The sequence below is a fragment of the Ursus americanus genome, chromosome X (genome assembly GCF_024610735.1).
Source record: "Ursus americanus isolate L20-20 chromosome X, mUrsAme1.1.p, whole genome shotgun sequence".
Lineage (NCBI taxonomy): Eukaryota > Metazoa > Chordata > Mammalia > Carnivora > Ursidae > Ursus > Ursus americanus.
Genome location: NC_142164.1, coordinates 59,972,037 through 59,992,370, shown reverse-complemented (window position 1 = coordinate 59,992,370; position 20,334 = coordinate 59,972,037). Strand labels below are relative to the sequence as shown.

At 36.2% G+C, this 20,334-nt stretch overlaps 1 protein-coding gene across 1 annotated transcript in view; it reads left to right on the top strand.

The window, feature by feature from the left end:
- The first annotated feature begins 3,586 nt into the window (after positions 1-3,586).
- GPR174 (G protein-coupled receptor 174) overlaps positions 3,587-20,334 on the top strand; it is a 64,396-nt gene continuing 47,648 nt past the window's right edge. Inside the window, exons 1-2 of the mRNA XM_045774283.2 lie at positions 3,587-3,666; positions 3,919-4,023. The gene's annotated coding sequence lies outside the window, so the exon portion shown is untranslated. The remainder of the gene's footprint in view (positions 3,667-3,918; positions 4,024-20,334) is intronic.

Genomic DNA, 20,334 nt, shown 5'->3' with positions numbered 1-20,334 from the left:
TACTGCCGCTTTGCTACATATGCTGAAATAAGCAAATAACCTCCCTACTGTGTGCCCCAGGTGCTCTTCAGATTGCTGCTTTCATGCTGTATGTTCAGAGCCTTTTTGCCCTGCTTTCTCTCCAAAAGCAGCCCCAATGTTCCCTATATTATCTTGGAGCCAAGCCCACTGACCTTTAAAACTCCAGGCTTTAAGCCCAGCTGGTTGCCAGAAATCACAAAATTCATCTCCTCTTGCTTTCCAAGCCAGTTACTATGGGGATTCCTTTTCCCCATGCACTCCCTCTTGGGTTAGTCTGTCTCTCATCCTTCTCCACCACCATGGATCCATCCCCACTGCAGGGACTACAATCCATTTCTCTACAAACTGTGTCTCTGCACTTCCTACCTTCTTCCACGTGGCCTCTTCTCTACCTTTAGTTGTGGAGTTTGTTCTGGCTGTGTTCAGGTCAATTTCTGAGGCATTTAGGATGATTTGATACTTATCTAGTTGTATTTGTGGAGGAGGTGAGACTAGGGTCCTCCTACCCTGCCACCACCTTTCTCTGTTTTTTTCCATTTTAATATATTTCATATTTCAAAATTAAACTATCGAGAAAAGATTTACAAATTGTCTTGGCCTGTATGTCTAATTTGAGTGGGCTTGAACTTTTTTCTTTTTAAAGTAGATCTAAGTGAGTTAAATGTCCACCCCTTTTATGTATAAAGGCAGAGGCATAGAATTCAGCTTTTGAGTTTATTTGATATTTGACCTTTCCTCTGTAACTAAGACAAAGCCTTGCCACAGATGATATAATTGTGAACAAATTACCCATATCATTAATGCCATGAGACACTAGCCAGATAGAAATGACCTTAGTGAGGACATCGTCTTAAAAGTCAAGAAACCTGGGTTTAAGTCCAAAATTTATCATTAATTCCCTTTGAGACATGAATCAGGTCCTTCTCTCTTACCTTCTTCATCTTTAAAATTAGAGCTTAGACTAAATCATCATTCATATTCCATTCAGCTCTGATATAGTACTCTTTTTTTTAAAGATTTTATTTATTTATTTGACAGAGATAGAGACAGCCAGCGAGAGAGGGAACACAAGCAGGGGGAATGGGAGAGGAAGAAGCAGGCTCATAGTGGAGGAGCCCGATGTGGGGCTCGATCCCAGAACGCCGGGATCACGCCCTGAGCCGAAGGCAGACGCTTAACCGCTGTGCCACCCAGGTGCCCCATGATATAGTACTCTTATTTGACCAATGTGGAGTGGAATTTAACAATTTTCCTATAGGGGTATTACTTTGTTTCTAATTGGGCTAAAGTTCTTTGATCTAAATAGGAAAGATAAGTACAGTCTAGGTCAGGAAATTTTACTACCAGATATTTTATGTCACAGTACATGAGGATTGGCTCCTATGAGTTCTATTTGGGACAGCCAGCTGAAACCTCAAAACTGATATGTTTACGCCCAAATCTCACTTGGTGGAAGCAAACAGGAAGAACATGAGGATAATAAAAGGTGAGCCTATACAAAGCAGCAACATTTATGGGTTTTTTAGAAATCGAAAATATATCTTTCTGTTCTGTACTTATTGAAATCCCTCCATTCTTAATAGGCCCAGCCCAAACTCTCATTCTCCTGGAAGACTTATCTGACTCACATCCTGAAATTCCATTCCTTATCCCAGCCCCCCTGGGATCCCTGACTTCTGAAAATCTTACAGCAGTAGATATGACATTTTTAGGCCCTTATGACATGTATGTTGCCTTATTATTTGAGGCAACTACATAATATCTTATCCGCTTAACTACATTCTAAAAAGTTGCTGGGAGATGGTATCTCTTAATCTTTTTCTCTCATTCTCTCTTCTTCAGCTATATTTGATCTACTGGTCTCCATTTGGCAGTTATTCAGTGGGAGTTTGCTGAATGGAGCTAAGTCTGCGTGAAGGGAGAGAGCATCACAATAAAATCTAGACACAGCAAAAAGCAAGTAGGAAAATTTTCTTTAAATAAACAAATAAAGGGGCGCCTGGGTGGCACAGCGGTTAAGCGCCTGCCTTCGGCTCAGGGCGTGATCCCGGCGTTACGGGATCGAGCCCCACATCAGGCTCCTCTGCTATGAGCCTGCTTCTTCCTCTCCCACTCCCCCTGCTTGTGTTCCCTCTCTCGCTGGCTGTCTCTATCTCTGTCAAATAAATAAATAAAATCTTTTAAAAAAAAATAAAATAAACAAATAAAGCATTAATGCCATATTCTGCCGGACTGTGAAGTACAGAATAAATAGATACAGCAGGGGCAATGAATTGTAGTCTGTTATCAATATATTTGACCCAGTGCAAACTTAGATTAATTTACCCCTTTCCCTATATTTTCTACACTTGCTCAGAATTATTCTCACCATAGCTAGCTTAGTGCAAAAATCATTAAAGATTATTTTTATAATTCAGTTTTTGTGTCCAGGAATCTTTTCATTTTTCTTTTATATCCTGCTCCCACTATCTACTCTTATCTTTCCAATTCTAACAAATTCATTCACATCAAAGTTTTCAGCTAACTATATTTCTAAGAGTGTCAGAATTTGAAAATCAAGACTCAGGAAGAAGGGAATGCTTGTCTCCAAAGGACTTGTGTTTCAGGCATTAGTGAAGAAAATATTTTGAGGCAGAGTCCTACAGATGCTTCCTATAATGTACTGTGAAGGTATCTCCTGGCATGAGGTTGGACCTGCATTAATATACTTCTTTCTCCCATGGTCTTTGTGAAAAGTTCCCTTGCTCTGATCTAAAATACTACTTAAGTCTTGGAGATTGTCTTAAGCTGCCCCTTGTTCAAATTTCAGGAGTGCTGCTGCTGGTGGTGGTATGTTAGGTGTCTAGTACAATGTGGTGCTGGGCTCTGGAGCTCTGAGGCCCCTTGGAACACCATCTTCAACAGGCTGTTGCTAAGGGTCTGAGCTACAGGAAATCAAGCTCTTTTCACCCAATTATCCTTAACCACTGAGAGGAAATGGGGGTTTACTTGCACTTCCTGGCCCAGGACTCTGGGGGGAATGGGGAGAGGGTGAACAGGAAGTGGGAGGTGAGTTAGGTATCTTCAAGTTTTTCTTAAAGAGTAGAGTATTTATTTTAATCTCAGGGATTTAAAGGTCTACACATCTAAGAATACCCTAGGCGGAGGTCATTCCCCCTTTGAACTCTCTTATTGGGAGCTACCTAAGGGCAACTTTAGGTAAGGAGTGTTTACTTTGGTACCTGAACACTACAACTCAGGGCCTGAGAGAAAGGATCACAGTGAAGATTGCGGTGGTCCACTATCTGTGAAAGGGGCCAGTAGATGCATAGCTTCTGCAAAACTCTCCATAAACAAATAGACCATGTATTGTCACAAACTCAAAGCTTAGTGCAACCACAAGATTGGAAGACAATGCACGGTGGCCCTATAAATAGAAACAAGAGTTTCTTTGCTAAGTGTGAAGCTTAGCAGGCATTATGTACAACCCATAGCATAGTTCTGCATCATTAATCAGAGAGAGAGAGCGAGAGAGAGAGACTGAGCACCAGCGAGCTTGCTAGCTCAAGCTACCCCCTGGAAAACGGAAATGTTCAGTGTGCACAGAGGCTTGCATATTTCATTCTGACATCTCACTACCATGTTTTCCAACATGGTAGTGGTTAGGTAATGCTGAGAATTTTCTTTTCTTTTTTTCCTTTTGCTATCTTCATTTTTCTTTTGGCTTTTTAAATTTTTTTCTTTTTATTCTTTCCCCCCTTCCTCCTTCCATATCTCCCTTTCTCCCCCTTCTTTTCTTTTCTTTCTTTCTTTCTTTCTCTTTCTTTCTTTATCTCCTTTCCTTTGGTCTGTATTTCTTTTCTTTTCATCTTCTTTTTTTTTTTTGTAGTGAAAAAGGATTGGATTTTTTTTTTTCAGAACAGGGAGCTGGAATTGATGCATATATCAGTAGCATCCTTGTTGGAGTGGCTGTCACTTGAATTCATTGGAGATCGCTGGAGAAAACAGAAAGAAACTGAAACGGTAGGCTCCTTTTTTAATGAATAATTAGATCTTATCTGAGCCTTTTACTATTAATATCTAGAATTGGTCTCTTCACATCAAGTTCTGGGTAACCTGTCAGATCTAAGGGTGGTATGGATATCATGAACCTGGACCATCCTTGTATATAATTTCCTTAGTATTTGCACAAACAAAAATAATTATACAGTTGGCTGCTTGATGTGGGAGGGGGAGGTAACTTAGAATGAGGAGAAATGTAAGTTTGATATGGAGAGATTTTTCCTAATGTATTTCACTCAACTGATATTGAATAAAATAGCCCCATGAACATTTGTAATTTAACCAACTCTGTATTAAGTAGAGTTATTTGCAGAATGTGCAGGATGTTTTTTATCTACTCTTTGTTGTAACTTTTTGGAGGTGATATTTTTATCTGCTAAATGATTAAAATGGTTAGGTTTCTGTTATTTTTTAAATGAGCTATGATTAAAAAATAAGAACTGTAATGTCTCAGGACCTTTATTAACATGAATGAATGTTCTTATCAGCTTGGATAAGTTACATATTTTTACTGCAAATCTGAACTGTAGTTAATGTTAGGTGTAGAGATTCTGCTTTCAAAGAATGTGCTCCAGAACAACAATGACAACAAAACACAATTATAATGAGAGAAAAGAAATATGGAGACAAGATATATAGTTGCTTTGTTTCTCATAGATAAGCTGTATCTATCAGAATAATCGGTACATAAAAAACAACAATGAGCTAAATGATTTTAGGTTAAATTTACATTTTTGGATATTCATAACCAACTTATTTTGACAAAATGTAAGTAAAATTGTTTCCTGGTTTACATGTTGTTTCGCTTTTGTGCTCAAGTAGAAATATTGAGGAAGGTGCCTTCTAACTTTAAACCAAATGACGGGGTTGTCAGTAGCATGCAACTGTTAGGAGATGCATTCAGAGATTATAAAAAAAGAAATGATGGATTTCCAGCATGACCCACGATGAAATCTCAAATGATTTTCCTGCTCCTTTCTCTTCTGTCAACAATGGTGTGCATGGATTTCATTTTATTTTTTTATTATTTTTTTTTCATGGACTTCATTTTATACTGCTCTAATCTTTTCAGGGAAGAAAAAAAAGTATAATTTTATTCAACTAGAACTACATTTGTTAGAGAGCTTTGGATGATTCAGCAAGGAGTATTTCTTTCCTTCAGCTGCTGTAAATATCAGGTATTGTAGCAAAGGCATTAATCTTATAAATAGGATTCAAGTTTTTCAGCTGAAGGAAAGATTCCACCAGCTACACTAGCAAATAGTTGGATCACATAAAAACCATCCTTCAAGAAGTTTGTGTCTGGGGGGGGGACTTTTTTTACTATAGAAAATATTCTTTGCACTTGTAAACACATGTACTGCTCTATCTTGCTATATATTTTCAGCAATATTTCTGTCAGACAGTAATCATCTAATATATCTATTCTGTTTGGGCCGGTATGATATGGTACTGAATATTGCAAAGGTGAATAAATACAAAGTGGTACATTGACTCCTGCAAAAACTTCACTGGATTTTCATCTAGAGACCCTTAGGAATGAATGAACTCAATTTTTCCCCTTTGCACTAGGTAACTGAAATGAATAGGAAAAAAAAAAGCATGCTTTCTGGATTCCTCTCATAGACAGTCTTGACATTAATCAGATACTCAGAACCAGAAAGGGAATTTAACTCTTTCTTCTGAACCCTAGCTAATCCTGAAAGGACCAGAGATAGTGCTCTTTCCCTTGGCCATTAAAGTGACCTCCCAAAAGCCTTTTCCTTGTGCCATAGGTCTAGAGAATCAGTCTGGAGATCCTGAGTCAAAGAAAATTGTCAGAAACAGATTCAAATCTTGTCACTGATGGGAGCAATGGAAAACATTTAAGATTCTTTTATGCTTTGAAAAATGGCATACTTTGACAGTTTGCATTTTACAATTGGAAAAAACTGAGGCTCAGATAATTGAAATAACTGGGCCAAGTACCTCTATGAGTCTATGACAGACAAAAGACTACAACCTACATCTCTGACACCTCATCCAGTGCTCATTTCACTTTTTCTTACTGCTTCACAAGGCTTGAGGATTAAGAGACACACATATTATTCATTGGGAATTGTTAAAAGATGTCATTTTGAAATCATTCAAAAATGAAGAGGCACACCCTTCAGGCTTCTCCCAAGGACGCTATAATGTAGCAAATTTTACCTTGCTGGGCTTTATCACTGCTTCCTTGCAAGAGTAGGAGATAATTATTCTACTATGCCCACAGGAAAAGAAAAACTAAAATGAAAATGAATATGCACAATATGCTATAATACAACATTAACACAGACCCGGCCATGTACTGGATGCTTATTTGCTATATCACATCCCAGGGCAATACTTTGGCCAAGTTATAAGACAACAGAAAGTACTCAGGAAGTCCTAAGTTCTTGGAGATTCCAAGTTTGAGTAGAGTCAAGATTACAGGGTAAGCATAAAGGCAAAACAGACTTAGAATAAAGTGTGAGGAAGTTAATACAATAATTAGCGGTATGTGAATCCAGAAGAGGATGCAGTCATTAGTGGCTTAACTATTACTGCTTATCATATAACAACATGATATCTGGGATTTGAAAATTACAGTGGGGTCTCTAGGTATAGTCATTAAAAGATAATCCAGAGAGGAGAGTGTGCTTCAGAGGAATAACTTTTACTTGCAGCAATGACTACATTAACATACACTATGAATCAAGATGCAGACAGAGTTCCTGAGAAATAATCAGAAGTACAGGTTTTTAACCAAAACCAAGTCTGTATAGATTCTGAAGATGTATATGGGCCAAGAAATTCACTAAATCTAATTAGCTAGTGAAGAAACAAAGGTTTAAACCATTGGCCATGATCATTTGGTAAATCACGTTAAGAATGGCTCCCAGTAAGAGCATGAGCCTAGCCTTCCCATTCAGGCTCAACTGTATCTTGGACAACCTAATTACTATCTCATTAGGTCCCTAAAATATATTCAAATATCAGCCATTAATTCAAAAAGCCCTTCAATTCCTTTCTTACTTCTTGACAATATATTTATTTCTTCTATCAGCTTTTGCTCAATGTCACACTATTTATGGAAGGGAATGGCAAGGTTTCCTCTACATTTTCAGCAACAGAAGAAAGCATTTAATTTTGTTATAATTATAAATACTTAGCTAAAATTATTTTCAGCTTTACTCGGCAGGTCACATTCAGGTATTTCTATAAAGCTAAGCACATATTACCACATATTTCCTTTTTAAAGTTTTTATTTAAATTCCAGTTAGTTAACATATAGTTTAATATTAGTTGCAGGTGTACAATTTAGTGATTCAACACTTCCACACAACACCCCATGCTCATCACAAGTGCACTCCTTAATCCCCATGTCCTATTTTACCCATCCCCACCACTCACCTCACCTCTGGTAACCATCACTTTGTTCTCTATAGTTAAGAGTCTGTTCCTTGGTTTGCTTCCCTCTCTATTTTTTCCCTATATGCTCCTTTGTTTTGTTTCTTGAATTCCACATATGAGTGAAATCACGTGGTATTTGTCTTTCTCTGACTAATTTCACTTAGCATAATATTCCTTAGTTCCATGCACATCATTGCAAATGAAATTATTTCATTCTTTTTATGGCTAAGTAATATTCCATCGTGTGTGTGTGTGTGTGTGTGTGTGTGTGTGTGTGTGTGTGTGTGTATTCATCAGTAGGCAGATACTTGGGCTGTTTCTATAATTTTGCTATGGTAGATAATGCTACTATAAACATATAAACATCAGGTGCATGTATCCTTTCAAATCAGTATTTTGTATCCTTTGGGTAAATACCTCGTAGTGCAATTGCTGGGTGATATCTTGTAGTTTTGATTTTCATTTCCCTGATGATTAGTGATGTTGAGCATCTTTGCATGTGACTGTTAGCCATCTGTATGTCTTCTTTGGAAGAATGTCTATTCATGTTTTCTGCCCATTTTTAATTGGATTATTTAATTTTGGGGTGTTTAGTTTTATAAATTCTTTATTGATTTTTGGATACTAACCCTTTATCAGATATGCCTTTTAAAAATATCTTCTCCCATTCCATAGGTTGCCTTTTAGTTTTAACAATTGTTTCCTTCTCTGTTCAGAAGATTTTATTTTGATGAAGTCCCAATAGTTTATTATTTGCTTTTGTTTCCCTTGCCTCAGGAGACATATCTAGGAAAAATGTGCTACGACTAATATCAAAGAGGTTACTGCCTGTGTCCTTCTCTAGGATTTCTGTGGCTTCATGTCTCATATTCAAGTCTTTAATCTTTTCTGAATTTATTTTTTGTGTATGATGTAAAAAAAATGGTCCAGTTTCATTCTTTTGCATGTTGCTGTCCAGTTTTTCCACATTTGTTGAAGGGACTTTTTCCAATTGGGTATTCTTTCCTTCTTTGTTGGAGATTAATTAATTGGCCATACAGTTGTGGGGTCATTTCTGGGTTTTTAATTCTCTTCTGTTGATCTACATGTCTATTTTTGTGCCAGTACCATACAGTTTTGATCACTACTGCTTTGTAATATAACTTGAAGTCTAGAATTGTGAAGCTTAATTTATAACAGAAAATGTTTCTGTTGTTTGTCATCATTGTCTTACTTTATTCACCTTCATAATCATGGTGGCTTTATTTATACATATTGATGTGACATCAATCAGAAATGTCAAGAAAACATTTTCTTCTGTAGGTTTAGAATTAAGTGGGTGTTTAAAAAAACACAGCTGATGGATAATAAATCAGTCTGCCCTTTACATGTCATTTATTTTCTGGCACACAATTTAGTCTGACATATTCAAAATAGAGGATCTACTCAAAATATTTAGTTTTAAATAACCAACTCACAGAGCACCTTATGTCACCTAAAAATGATTATATACTCTAAGCAATAAATCATTACCATTAATGTTATCCTATAAATAAAGTGTAAGAATTATTTTATTATATAAAAATAAGTAATTAACTTATAAGAAATATCTGATAAAAGAGGTGAGAGACCTGTACTTTGAAAACTATAAAATACTGATGAAAGAAATTGAAGATGATACAAAGAAATGGAAAGATATTCTATACTCATGGATTGGAAGAACAAATGTTAAAATGTCTATACTACCCAAAGCAATCTACATATTTAATGCAGTCCTTATCAAAATACCAAGAGCAATTTTCACAGAGCTAGAACAAACATCCTAAAGTTTGTATGGAACACAAAAGACACTGAATAGCCAAGGCTATTATTGTTGTTTAATCTTTTTTTCCACTGCATTCTAAGGTATTAACAGATTTCTCTTTTTTTCTAAGAATGTTGGGGTTAAATTTATGTGTTACTGATTTTTAATATTTCATAAAGCTCAATATGATAAAAGAAAGTTTGGTCACTTGACCTAGCATTAGTCCCTCTATGGAAGAACTACTGAAAATAGAAATATCTGTTTTCGTTTTCAAAAGCAGGCACATCCACATCAAGCCATCTGGTACAGTAATGCTTTTTCCTCTGAAAGTTTATCACATCCAAAAGCTTATCAGGACTAAAAAAGAAAAAATTATTTGTGATTACTTTCACACCAATAGATATAATAAAACTAACTCAATGATTATTTACCTAGCTGAGGCAGAGTATGAATATGACAGAGAGTGAAGTGGCTAGTCTAGATAACGGATTCAGATGAATTAAAGAAAGTTGATTGGGGGCCTGAGTCACCCAGAGTGGGTGATCATCCATTGGATTTTGGGTACCCATCTTTGTTCTGGCCATTTGCTGAAAGGTCCTCTTGGTCACGGAGGATAGAGTAAGCTTTCCTCAATTTTGGACCATGAAATTTGATTAAGCGAAGCACTATGAAGATATTTTGCAATTTGCAGAGAGAACAGTGATGTTTATCAGAATTCACAGAGTGAGACCTGTGTCGTATTTGACATAGAATTACTTATTAATAACCATCCTGGTTCTAAGTTAAAGTTGTGAGAATTTCACATCTATAAATGCCATCTGCATGCCTGAGCCTTTCCTGGGGGAGGGGGAGAATCACTCTTTAAAGTTACACAAACTGAGGGCTTCAGAGGGAAGGGGGGTGGGGGAATGGGATAGGCTGGTGATGGGTAGTAAGGAAGGCACGTATTGCATGGTGCACTGGGTGTTATACGCAACTAATGGATCATCAAACTTTACATCAAAAATAAATAAATAAAAACAAAAAATTATTTAAAAATAAAAATAAATAAATAAAATAAAATAAAAATATAAAAACTGTGTAACCTCTTGGAATCAATAAATTTGAAAATCTCTGTGACCTGGTTCAATCAGGTAGAGATACTAAGTTTTATTACCCTGGATTATAAGCTACTTTCTAACTGGGACTTGGGCCAAGCATAGCTGGAGTGAAAACCTAGGCTAAACCAATATCTGGAGAATATGGGTATGATGGTTAATCATGCTGGCTTTCCCCAAATGCTGTGGAATCTCCAATATGTGGGATGCTTTATTACACTAAATAAAGATACATTTTCCCCCCAGACTTTTCATTTAGCAACACATTTGGGAATTTTTTGAAAAAATTTTGGATACATATACAGTTAAATTGCTGGTGAACCACCATAATATACTGCCCTTCAAAGCTTGTATCATGTTGCATTGGAAAATTTAAGTCTAAAATCAATGTTTTCATGTGTTAATCCCCTTGTCATATTGAAATATGAAATACTAAGAAGTGGTTATCAGTTCATTATCTTTTTCTGTAAATTTTCAGCACATTTATTAAAAAGATAGAATTTATTTATTTTCATACCTAAAAATTTGTTTTCAAAATAAAGTTTTAATTTTACATAACCCTTTTGTGGTATGGAGTCATTTTTAGGTTTGAAAAATCCACTTTGGAATGTAAATTGGTTTTTATTTCCTTGGTTTTGTTCCTAAGCATGCTGACTTCATTTTCTTCATGGAGAATTCTGAGTGTTTGGCCTTGGTCTATTCTCACTGCTCTGGGAAGCCAATAAGGTTTTTATAGCAAAGGAAAAATAATCAGAATTCTCCAATATGATTTTGGGGTTTATAAGTACATTTAGTGCTTCCTACCATGGAGTAAGGGTCTACGTGAAATCCATGCTATACCCAACCTTTTTATTTTCTCCCAAAAGAACTTATACTCTATTCTAAAATGATTATCTTCCTAGTAATGATTCCAGAAAAAGCTAATAAGCATCTGAGCAGCTACCTAGAGTCTATCAGCTTTTGGTGCCTATCTACTACTGGCTCTAACTCTGATTTTAGGTTCTCTCTCACCAAAAATAATAATGGTTTTTATTTATTGTGCACTTATGATGTACTGAGCACTGGGCAAGATATCTTATATTTTTACAATAACTCTATTATTTCCCTTGTTTTATAGATGAGGAAACCAAAAATTAAACAACTTGCCCAAGGTTGTATAACTGTCTTGGTTGCATTTCAAACAGTTCTATTTGTTGCTAAAGCTCTTTCCATTAAGCTATACTGTGTATATATGATACAGCTTTATTTCACTATTTTGAGAATCAAAAAAATTAATAATAGAAGATGTACCAATTTCAAAATAGGTTGTTCTTTTATTAGACTTAGGTTAGGTGAACTGAGAAATGGGGGAGAGTAAAACATATAAAATAAGGAATAAAATAGATTGAAAAATGGGGATCATAGAAAACATAGATGAAATACTTTCTCTTTGACCAAAGTTTATGGTGATTACTATTTTTCAAGTGTAGTATGAGTAATAATAGGAGTCATATAAAATATCCTGTACCCTTATAGAGCTTCTTTGCTTGGGGAAGATAAAGTAGCACATATTAAATCTGACTATACAAAAGGAATTTAGAAAAAGGTGTATGACTTCACAACACAGTTTGCATTAAACAGAAAGTCATCATCCCCATTCACATTTAAGTTGCTGTGACACAAAAAGGAAATCATATTAGAGATTTCACAAAATATTTGTTTTCTTATGTTATGCTAATCTATGTTATGCTGAGTTTAGAGCAAAGGTACTGAATTCCAGATATAAGGCTATATCAGATAGTAGGACAGAATGTGTGGTTTTAGATGCAAGTCAAAATCTACACAAGGAAAAGGCTCAGAAGAAAATTATACATAGAGAATCTCTAAAACATGTCCAGAAGAATAGATTTATTCATGTGTATGCTTATTTGTTGTCTTCTAACTTCACTCTATATTAGTTAAAGGGCACCTAAACTAGAAAGAAAAACATTAGATCCTTCACACACAATGTTGAAGCTACACACCAACCATCAGAAGAGAGGGTAGATTGCTTTGGGTACTACATACATGTTAACAAAATTTGTCTTTCCAATCCATGAACATGGAATGTTCTGTTCCATTTTATTTATGTGTGTGTGTGTCCTTTTCAATTTCTTTTGGAAGTGTTCTATAGTTTTCAGAGTGCTGATCTTTTACCTCACTGGTTAGGTTTATTCCTAGGTATCTTTTGTTTTTTGGTGCAATTGTAAATGGGATCAATTCTTTGATTTCTCTTTCTGCTGCTTCATTATTGGTGTGTAGAAATGCAACAGATTTCTGTATGCTGATTTTATTTTACTTTATCTTTTAAAGATTTTTGTTTATTTATTTGAGAGAGAGAGTTTGAGTGTGTGGGGAGGGGCAGAGGGAAAGGGAGCCAGAGAAGGAGACTCCCCATTGAGCAGGGAGCCCTACCTGGGGCTCGATCCCAAGACTCTGAGATCATGACCTGAGCCAAAGGCAGACGCTTAACCAACTGAGCCACCCAAGAGCCCCTGCACATTGATTTTATATCTTGTGTCTTTACTGAATTCGTGTATCAGTTCCAGTAATTTTTTTATGAAGTCTTTTAGGTTTCCTACAGAGTATCATGCCATCTGTGAATAGTGAAAGGTTGACTTCTTCCTTGTTAATTTGGATGCCTTATATTTCTTTTTATTGTCTGGTTGTGGAGGCTAGGATTTCCAGTACTATTTTAAATAACAATGGTGAGAGTGGACATCCCTGTTTTGTTCTTGACAGTAGAGGAAAAGCTCTCGGTTTTCCCCCATTGAGGATGATATTAGCCATGGTTTTTTCATATATGGGCTCTATGATGTTGAGGTATGTTCCTTCTATCCCTACTTTGTTGAGGGTTTTTATGAAGAATGGATGCTGTATTTTGTCAAATGCTTCTTCTGTATCTATTGAGAGGATCATATGGTTCTTATCCTTTCTTTTATTAAGGTGGTATATCACATCACTTGATTTGCAGATATTGAACCACCCCTGGAGTCCAGGAATAAATCCCACTTGATTGTGGTGAATAATTATTTTAATGTACTGTTGGATTTGATTAGCTAGTATCTTGTTGAGAACTTTTGCATCCATGTTCATCAGGGATATTGGCCCAGGGTTCTCCTTTTTAGTTGGGTCTTTGGTTTTAGAATCAAGGTAATGCTGGCCTTGTAGAGGAATTTGGAAGTTTTCCTTCCATTTCCATTTTTTGGAACAGTTTGAGAAGAATAGGTATTACCTCTTCTTTATATGGCTGGTGATGGGTAGTAAGGAGGGCACGTATTGCATGGTGCACTGGGTGTTATATGTAACTAATGAATCATCGAACTTTACATCAAAAACCAGGGATGTACTGTATGGTGATTAACATAATATAATAAAAATATTATTATAATTAAAAAAATAAATAAATGTCTGGTAGAATTCCTCTGGGAAGCCACCTGGCCCTGGACTTTTGTTTGTTGGGAGATTTTTGATTACTGATTAAATTTCTTTGCCTGTTATGTGTCTGTTCAAGTTTTCTGTTTCTTCCTGTTAAAGTTTTGGTAGTTTGTACATTTCTAGGATTTTATCCATTTCTTCCAGATTGCCAGTTTGTTGGCATATAATTTTTCATAATATTGTCTTATGATTGTTTGTATTTCTGCGGTGTTGGTTGTGATCTCTCTTCTTTCATTCATGGTTTTATTTACTTGCATCCTTTCTCTTTTCTTTTTGATAAGTCTGGCTAGGGTTTTATCAATTTTATTAATTCTTTAAAAGAATCAGGTCTCAGTTTCGTTGATCGGTTCTACTGGGTTTTTTGTTTGTTTGTTTCTATATCATTAATTTTTGCACTAATCTTTATTATTTCCCTTAGTCTGCTGGCTTTAGGCTTTATTTACTGTTCCTTTTCTAGCTCCGTTAGGTATAAGTTTAGGTTGTGTCTTTGAGACTTTTCTTGCTTCCTGAGGTACGTCTGTATTGTTATATACTTTCCTCTTATGACCACCTTTGCTGCATTCCAAAAGTTCTGGACTGTCATGTTTTCATTTTCATTTGAGTCCATGTATTTTTTTAAATTTCTTCTTTAATTTCCTGGTTTATCCTTCATTCTTTAGTAGAATATTCTTTAACTCCCATGCAATCTACACATTTAATGCAATCCCTATCAAAATACCACCAGCATTTTTCACAGAACTAGAATAAACAATCCAAAAATTTCTGTGGAAACACAGAAAACCCCAAATAGCCAAAGCAATCTTGAAAAAGAAAAGCAAAGGTGCAGACATTAAAAGTCTGGACTTCAGACTATATTACAAAACTGTAGTTACCAAGAGAGTTTGGTACTGGCACAAAAACAGACACATAGATCAATGGAGCAGAATGGAAAACCCAAAACTGGACCCATGAATTGATGGTCAACTAATATTCAACAAAGCAGGAATGAATATCCAATGGAAAAAAGACAGTCTCTTCAACAAATGGTGTTGGGAAAACTGGGCAGCAACACACAGAAGAATGAAAGTGAGACGCTTTTTTATACCATACCCAAAAATAATTTCAAAATGGATGAAAGGCTTAAATGTGAGACAGGAAACCATCAAAATCCTAGAGGAGAACAGAGACAGCAACCTCTTTCATCTCAGCCATAGCAACTTATTACTAGATACCTCTCCAGAGGCAAGGGAAACAAAAGCAAAAATGAACCACTGGGACTTTATCAGGATAAAAAGCTTTTGCACAGCAAAGGAAACAATCAAAACTACTAAAAGGTAACCTACAGAATGCAAGAAGACATTTGTAAATGACATATCTGATAAAGGGTTAGTATTCAAAATCTATAAAGAACTTACCAAACTCAACACCCAAAAAACAAATAATCAAGTTAAGAAATGGGCAGAAGACATGAATAGCCATTTTTCCAAAGAAGACTTCCAGATGGTTAACAGACACATGAAAAGATGATCAACATCACTCAGCATCAGGGAAATACAAATCAAAACCACAATGAGGTATCACCCCACACCTATCGAAATGGCTTAAACTAACAACACAGGAAAGAACAGGTGCTGGTGATCATGTGGAGAAAGGGGAACCCTCTTGCACTGTTGGTGGGAATGCAAACTGGTGCAGTCACTCTGGAAAACATTATGGAGGTTCCTCAAAAAGTTAAAAATAGAGCTACCTTATGACCCAGCAATTGCACTACTAGATATTTATTAAAAGGATACAAAGATACAGATTTGAAGGGGCACATGCACCCCAATGTTTATAACAGCACTATCAACAATATCCAAATTAATGAAAGAGCCCAAATGTTCATTTATGAATGGATAAATAAGTGATACACACACACACACACACACACACACACACACACACACGGATGCACACACACACAATGGAATATTACTCAGCCATCCAAGAGAATGAAATCTTGCCATTTGCAATGACATGCATGGAGCTAGAGTGTATTATACTAAGTGAAATAAGTTAAATACCAGAGAAAGAAAAATGCCATATGCTTTCACTCATAAGTGAAACAAAACAAAAGAAAATAGGGGAAGGAAAAGAAAAGAAAGAGGGAAGCAAACCTTAAGAGACTTTTTACTATAGAGAAGAAACTGAGCATTGATGGATGGAGGTGAGCAAGGAATGAGCTAAATGGGTGATGTGTATTAAGGAGGGTACTTGCGGTGAGCACTGGATGTTATACATAAGTGATGAATCACTAAATTGTACACTTGAAACCAATTTTACCATATATGTTAAATAACTAAAATTTAAATAAAAAATAAAAAAAGAAGAGAAAGTAAATTTCTATTCGTATTTATGAATCATCTTTTTTTTCCTTTGGACCAAAGATTTGGAGTTACAGGATCTTGTCACAGGTTCAGAATACAATATATGGCTGTATTAAAGAGAAAGTTAATGAAATTTATCTCACATACTTAAGTTTAGGACCTCAGTGTTGTAACCATCTGACCTTATCAGCTACAGAACTCTGGGAAACAAACAAACAAACAAACAAACAGGTACAAGGTTTAGGATAGTCTGTCTAGACCCTGATAATGTTGGTTATTCTCCATGTCCCCCTGCTCTCTGCACCCTGCCCTCCATTTTTAACCAAGAGGTAAGGGAAACAAAAGCAAGAATGAACTTTTGGGGCTTCATCAAGATAAAAAGCTTCTGCACAGCAAAGGAAACAGTCAACAAAACAAAGAGGCAACCCACAGAATGGTTTAGGATAGTCTGTCTCCTGATAATGTTGGTTATTCTCCATGTCCCCCTGCTCTCTGCACCCTGCCCTCCTCTCTTAACCAAGAGGAAGTAGAGGAAAGGTCTTGGGACATGCATCCCTGAACTCTGTTCTAAATCATATTTTCAGCAAGCACTAATCAGAAGCTTGAGCTTCAATTTATGCTTTTTGGGGAATAGCTAGAGGCATAAACCTGAACAAGAAAGTAAGCATCTTCATTTTTCAGTTTCTCTACTTGTGAGAATAGTGTGATTGAGGGCACCTCTCTCTCAGAGGTATTACTCACCATGCAAATACCAAATAGGTACTTCACATTACTTTGTTCAGAATTCCTCTGTAAAATTTGCAAAATGCCATGTGCAATTAGATTGAAATTATACTGGGAAAGTTAGGTAACACCTGCCTTTTGCCTGTCAGATTTCCTTCAGTGCATGGGACCATTATGCTTGGTCAAGCTTTCACCTTAAAATGCTTATGATGAACAGAATTGTTATAAGGCTTAAAGTTGAAAAAACGGGAAAGACAAGTATGAGTTTTATGAACTAGTGAAATCACTGCTTTTAGAAAAGTCATATATAATGCCCCAACCACATCAAGAACTATGGTGGGTTTTTAACCTAAATATATGGCAGCATTCTATAGAGCTTAACATTTGGCTTGTTCAATTAAGCAATTGATTTTACTCATTTCTCTCTTGTTTTGTGTATTGTCCACTTCTGCCAGTATAAAAGTTTTCTTTTCCTTTAATTAATTAATTTTTATTTTTTATTGTGCTATTTTAGTCACCATACAGTACTTCGTTAGTTTTTGGTGTAGTGTTCCTTGCTTCATTGTTAGCGTATAACATCCAGTGCTCATTGCAATACATGCCCTCCTTAATACCCATGACCATGCTAACCCAACCCCCACACCCACCTGTCTGAAACCCTCAGTTGTTTCCCAGAGTCCACAGTCTCTCATGGTTCGACTCCCCCTCTAATTGCTTTCCACTTCATTTTTCCCTTCATTCTCCTGATGTCCTCCATGCCATTCCTTATGTTCCATATATAAGTGAAACCATATGATAATTGTCTTTCTCTGTTTGACTTATTTCACTTAGCATAATCCCCTTCAGTTCCATCCATGTTGCAAATAGTAGATATTCATCCTTTTTGATGGCTGAGTAATATTCCATTGTATATATGAACCATGTCTTTATCCGTTTGTCTGTTGAAGGACATCTCAGCTCCTTCCACAGTTTGGCTATTGTGGACATTGCTGCTATGTCATTCGGGTGCATGTGTCCCTTATTTTCACTCATCTGTATCTTTGGTGTAAATGTCCAGTAGTGCAATTGCTGGGTCATACGGTAGCTCTATTTTTAAGGAATCTCCATATTGTTTTCCAAAGTGGCTGTACCAACTTGCATTCCCACCAACCATGTAAGAGGGTTCCCATTTCTCCACATCCTCACCAACATTTGTTGTGTTCTTTCTTGTTAATTTTTGCCATTCTAACTGGTATAAGGTGGTATCTCAATGTGGTTTTGATTTGAATTTCCCTAATGGTTAATGATGTTGAACATTTTTTCATGTGTCTGTTAGCCATTCCTATGTCTTCTTTGGAGAAGTATCTGTTCATGTCTTCTGCCCATTTTTTGACTGGATTATTTGTTTTTTGAGTGTTGAGTTTGAGACATTCTTTATAGATCTTGGATACCAGCCCTTTATCTAATATGTCATTTGCAAATATCTTCTCCCATTCTGTGGGTTGCCTCTTTGTTTTGTTGACTGTCTCCTTTGCTGTGCAGAAGCTTTTTATCTTGATGAAGCCCCAAAAGTTCATTCTTGCTTTTGTTTCCCTTACCTTTGGGGTTGTGTCTTGAAAGAAGTTGCTGTGGCTGCTGTCAAAGAAGTTACTGTCTATGTTCTCCTCTAGGATATTGATGGATTCCTGTCTTACATTGAGGTCTTTCATCCATTTAGAGTTTGTCTTTGTGTATGGTGTAAGAGAATGGTTGAGTTTCATTCTTCTGTATATAGCTGTCCAATTTTCCCAGCACCGTTTATTGAAGATACTGTCTTCTTTCCACTGGATATTTTTTCCTGCTTTGTCAAATATTAGTTGACCATAGAGTTGATGATTCATATCTGGGCTCTCTATTCTGTTCCATTGATTATATGTCTGTTTTTGTGCCAGTACCATGCTGTCTTGGTGATCACATCTTTGTAATATAGCTTGAAATCAGGAAATGTAGATTACAGACCAATATCCCTGATGAATATGGATGCCAGAATTCCCAACAAGATCCTATCCAACAGGATCCAACAGTACATTAAAAGGATTATCCAAACAGACCAGGTAGGATTTATTCCTGGGATGCAAGATGATTCAACATTTGCAAATCAATCAATATGACAGAACACATTAATAAGAGAAGAGACAAGAACCATATGATCCTCTCAATTGATGCAGAAAAGCATTTGAAAATATACAGCATCCTTTCCTGATTAAAACTCTTCAGAGTGTAGGGATAGAGAGAACATTCCTCAATTTCATAAAAACCATGAAAAGCCCATAGTGAATATCATTCTCAATGGGGAAAAGCTGAGAACTTTTCCCTTAAGATCAGGAACACGACAAGGATGACCACTCTTGCCACTATTGTTCAACATAGTACTAGAAGTCTTAGCATCAGAAATAAGACAACAAAAAGAAATAAAAGACATCCAAATTGGCAAAGAAGAAGTTGAACTCTCTCTCTTCTCAGATGACATGATACTTTATGTGGAAAACCCAAAAGACTCCACCCCCAAATTACTAGAACTCATACAGCAATCCAATAATGTGGCAGGATACAAAATCAATGCACAGACATCACTTGCTTTCCTATACACTAACAATGAAACAGTAGAAAGAGAAATTAGGGAATCAATTCCATTTACAATAGCACCAAAAACCAACAGATACCTAAGAATAAACCTGACTAAAGAGGTAAAGGATCTATACTCTAGAAACTACAGAACACTTATGAAAGAAATTGAGGAAGACAGAAAAAGATGGAAAATCATTCCATGCTCGTGGAATGGAAGAATAAACATTATTAAGATGTCTATGCTGCCCAGAGCAATCTATGCTTTTGACACTGTTCTGATCAAAGTACCAACGGCATTTTTCAAAGAGCTGGAACTAACAATCCTAAAATTTGTATGGACCCAGAAAAGACCCTGAATCACCAAGGAAATGTTGAAAAAGAAAAACAAAGTCTATAAGTTTTCAAGAAGAAAGGCTATGTCTCCAGTGGCATCTCACACAGTAACTTGATTTACAACACGTTTTTGCTCATCTCATCACTGAATTCCTTTTTCCTAAACTGATAATTTAATAAACTGTAGGAGCAGGAAAGGGGCTGGCCAAGAAAAAGAACATTTGTCCTATTTTAGTTACTTTCTTCCAGTCTTGCATGCCAGTAAAAATACATGTCTTTATGTCTGTGTTTCTATATGTGGGGGTGGGGAGAGAGAGAGAGAGAGATGGAGAAAAAGAAGGAATAAGTGTTAATGTTTTTATGCACATAGCAAGAACACTGGTTACCATGTCATTGCAGAAAGCAAAATGAAGGACATGTGTTTTCAGTGATTTGTACATTGGTGATTTAAAAATTGACAGCCTTTAATAACATAAACAACGTTTACATCCAAATGGTCTGACTATATGGGAAGAGAAATATTTGCTCACATATG